Source organism: Lactuca sativa, chromosome 3, assembly GCF_002870075.4.
Source record: "Lactuca sativa cultivar Salinas chromosome 3, Lsat_Salinas_v11, whole genome shotgun sequence".
Classification (NCBI taxonomy): domain Eukaryota; kingdom Viridiplantae; phylum Streptophyta; class Magnoliopsida; order Asterales; family Asteraceae; genus Lactuca; species Lactuca sativa.
This window is the reverse complement of record NC_056625.2, coordinates 202,433,122-202,437,554: the sequence shown is the minus strand read 5'-3', so window position 1 is coordinate 202,437,554 and position 4,433 is coordinate 202,433,122. Positions and strand designations below refer to the sequence as shown.

At 40.8% G+C, this 4,433-nt stretch overlaps 1 pseudogene; it reads right to left on the bottom strand.

Moving 5' to 3' along the window:
• Window positions 1–2,864: 2,864 nt before the first annotated feature.
• LOC111904760 (5S ribosomal RNA) lies at window positions 2,865–2,983 on the bottom strand (annotated as a pseudogene).
• Between the last annotated feature and the right edge of the window lie 1,450 nt (window positions 2,984–4,433).

The following is a 4,433-nucleotide window of genomic DNA, read 5'->3' as shown; positions in this document are numbered from 1 at the left end:
ACGAATCGAACAATTTATTTTGGGAATGTAATGTTTAAACAATGTACTTCATGTAAACTCTACTGGTTGTACTATATTAATGCATGGTGACGAATGTTGTTATGTTTCATATATATTCAATGTTATGGTATTCAATTGAGTCACGACAGCCCCCGGACATTTCCGCCGTCTGGTTCGGGGGTGTGACACAAACAAAGGATGACTTCATGTCAGTTTGTAAAACGATTTGAAAGCAGTTTGTTTGATAAGAACGATTTAAAGTATAAGGAACCTTTGCTTGAAACACAATTGTAACAGATTTTGAAAAGAAAAATTCAGTATGTAAGACAGTTTGATAAAGAGTTTTAAACAAGTAAAAACGTTTTGGAAAGCCATTTGATGTAATCTGCTTGGTAAAACAGCTAAAAGAGTAGTAAATCCATTTGTATGCTACTTATTAATCACATGTGATTGATATAATAACTAGCATGATTCAACTTGTATTCCCCCCCTAAAAGCATTTAGAAACATTTAAAATATTTATTAAGGTGGTATGAACTCACCTACAGTGAGCAGATCAGATGGAAGTGCCAGACAAGTGCTTTGTGTCAAGTGAAGACTTACACACACACAATGATCCTAATAACATATGAAGACATATGTATATATATAATTAGTGATTATAACACTAGTTAAACATCTATAAACATCCTAATGTGAGGAAAACACTTTGGTCAAAGTGTTAGGAGGCTATCGGGTTGTAACAAAGGAGTGCAAGGCCTTATACGGGAGTTTATGGTCAATGGACCATGTTTGTTGGAGTTTACGGTCTCGGGGAGTTTACTCCTGACCCTAAACTCTCATTTAGGTCTCCAAATGAGGCTTAAAACTAACATAACTTAAGTGGCTAAGTGTTCCAAGGCTTTAACAATAGGTTGGGTGAGTTTAAGGTCCATGAATGGCCTTGTATCGTGTTTACGGTCTAGGGACCACATTCCCATGAGTTTACGGCTGTAAACTCATGGTAAGAAGTACCATTTTGTGAATTAAATTCCTTATTTCAATGGTGTAGGCTCTATGCTAGTATCCAAGGCTTACTAAGGTGTTAGGGGCTTCAAAACACCCTTTGGGGGTGTTTACGGTTTTGGGAGATTCCCAAACCGTAAACTCATGTTGATGGGGGGTTTTTGTTGTTTTTCAAGTGGTAAACTCATCAAGGGAAGGATCTATGCTAGTTTTCAAGGCTTAGAAGGAACTAGGGCACACTTTGGCACCCATTTTAGGGTTTACGGTCGAAGAACACCTTGGACCGTAAACACCTTGTTCTTGGTGTTTCCTGGGTGATATCTTGATATAAGGAAGTATAAAAAGCCTTAAAATACTCTAGGATAGAAGTACATACAATTTGGGACAAAATCTTGAAGATCCTTGGGAGAGAAATCGGGTTTTAACTACTTGAAATGGGAGAAATGAAGGAAAAATGGCTAAGCGCCATCTATATAGTCCATGGAGTTTACGGTCCAAATGCCATTTGGGCCGTAAACTCCAAACTATTGGATTTTTTTTAAATTTATTGATGCACAAACAACCCTAGGGCATCCTCTCTCCCGATATCTCCTAAAGTGCTAATCCTAAAATACTCAAACTTATTCCAAAAGCTTTAAAAATTAGCAGAAACTGTTCTGACTTTTGTTGAAGTGAAGGGTTGTACAAAATAGAAAATTTTGGGTTGTCACATCATCCCCCCGTTAGAGGGAATTTTGTCCCAAAATTAGAATTTAGGTAAGGAAGTAGGCATGAAAAATCGAGTATGGAGGTGCGGATACTTCCTAATCGATTGGTTCTCACGCTTACAAGTGAATCGGGTCCTCGGTTGGTATCACAACGAACCTTCACTAATGGGAGGCGGTTTTTTCTTGTTCGCCTGATATCTTGGTCCATGATTACTACAGTTCTTCTTCAAAGGCGAGGCTCTCGTTGATCTCGATCTCTTCGAGTGGGATTACGAGAGTCCTGTCGGAAAGATATGTTTTCAAATTCGAGACGTGAAGGATGAAATGTACGTTACTGAGTTCGCGACGTGGGTTGGGTTTATGAGTTACAAGGCCAATTCAGGTAAGAATCCCGAAGGTCCTAACTCTCTTGGATTTAGCTCTCAATGCTTTCCGATTTGTATCAAGCCTTCCCAGGGTGAGACTTCCAAAAGGATTTGGTCTCTCACTTGGAATTCCAAGGTTTTTTTTCTTGCTTCTCTTCCCAGTCAAGGGCCACTCCCTTTTGAGTCAAAGTCGTAAGAGGTTCTGTAATTCGCGAGGAGTTCCGAATGAAATTACGACGGTAGGTAAGCAAAACCTAAAATTTTGGCGAATTACGTACGCGTCTTCAGTGCTGACAAATTCTCGATGGTTTTGATCTTTTGAAGGGTCCTCAAGAATTCCCACATCACTAATAGTGTGTCTTAGGAATTTGACTCTTAAATTCTAAAACTCGTATTTACAGAACTTCGCGTAAAGTTTCTATGATCATAATGTTTCCGTGGTCCGTTGTAGATTCTCTTTATGATTTCCTTCTTAATACGAGAGTAAATAAGTAAGTCATTTATAAGGACAATGATGAACTGATCCATGTAAGAATGGCGTACCCTATTCATTAAGTTCATGAATACTACGGGCCTATTGGTCCTATCCGAAGGATATCACTACGGACTCGCAGCGTCCGCATCGAGTTTGGAAAATTGTCCTCGGGACATCCTTCAATAACACTCGTAACTGGTGATATTCGGATCTTGGGTCCATTTCTGAAATGCACTTCGTTCCTTTTCGATTGATCAACCAATTCATCTATGTGAGGCAGAAGGTAATGATTTCTAATGGAAGTCCTGTCGAGGTCTGCACCACGAGGACTTCCCAAGGTGTTACCCATCACAGTACTTCTCTAGCCTAAGCACGCTTAACTGCGGAGTTTTGATGGGATCTGGTGCATTAGTGCTGGTATGATCGCACCGTTGAAGTCTGTCTTCTTGAAGAATAAGACCGGAGCTCTCAAGGTGAGGAGCTTGGTCTCCTCATTCTATTGACGAGTAGTCGTTAAGCTGTCCGGATGGTTCTTGTATCTCCGTTGGTGTGAGACTGTAGGGAGATCGGTTTACTGGAGTCGTATTGGGTTCTAAGTTTGTTCACATGACGATGTGATCACTCGTAGTCTTGGGCAGTCTCCGTCCTGAAGTTCATATTAGAACTCGTAAATGGTTCATCAATCGCAGTCTAGTGTATACGATTCATATATAATTAAGATTGAAAAGGTAGTCGAATAAATGATTCTTCTTGAACCTCACATCCCAACGAGGAAAAGAGTTAAAGTGGAATCATCAATTCTAAACCTGTAAAACTTTGATTATATACCACCCCTATGGATACATTCTTCTGCGATAGATCAACCATATGGGTCTTTGGATTGAACTTGACGTACTGTACGAGTGGTACTTCGGGGACGCTTTCTAAGTTTCCTTCGGAAAGGATAAGAAACATGAGGTACTCTATGCATGAGTACTACGGTGTTCTGGAATGACAGCTTCGCTAGAAAGGCGATTTCGGAGAAAGAGATGTGCGCATGAACTGGTATTGTGAGAATCAAATTGACTCCAGTTGTATGATAATATCGGACATACTTGAAAATAAAGACATTAGATTTGAACATAAAGGCGTTACATACCAAACACAACAGCACAACTTTTAACAGAGTTACAGAACTATAGAGTAACGACGAATGCTGCTACGAACAAGGTATATTACAAAAGGCAAGTATAAGCAACACGAGGGTCCCATAACTGACGAGATCTCGCAAAAGATAAGACTCAAGTTGCACTAGTTTTAAACATGATTTATGGGTCTGTTACAATGAAACGCCTTAATTACATTAACGTGAGTCTGGAGTAGTCTCTCTTGCGACAGTGATCCTTAGTATTTTCCCGTCTGTGCCGGATTTCTTTGATATCGGACAATCCTTTTTAAGGTGTCCAGTCTCTCCACATTGGTGGCACGTATGACTTGTACTAGCATTGGTGGTGGAAGTGAGGTGTCGAGTCAGAGTTATGTCGACACGGGTGTTTTCTTTGTTCATCCACTTTCAAACTTTTCTGTTATGGGGTCCGGTTTTACCACCTCCATCGTGTGTAGGGTTGATCCCGATGTCAGGGACTTGGGAAATGGGTCCACCTCCATCGTGTGCCGGTGCTCCACAGTTACGGGCATGGCGCCCTGCCTTGTAGCAATTGCAGCATTGCATTTCTTGACAAGCCCCGTTATGATGAAAGTTGCACTCGTTACACTTCGGAAGTTTTCCTTCCTATGGTCGGATCAGTGCCGGGATGGCGGGAGTTGCCACTTGTTGTTTATAGCAAGTCTTTGGGATCTCTTGCGCTCCTTTTGGCCTTGGTGCTTTCGTTTACTCCTCTC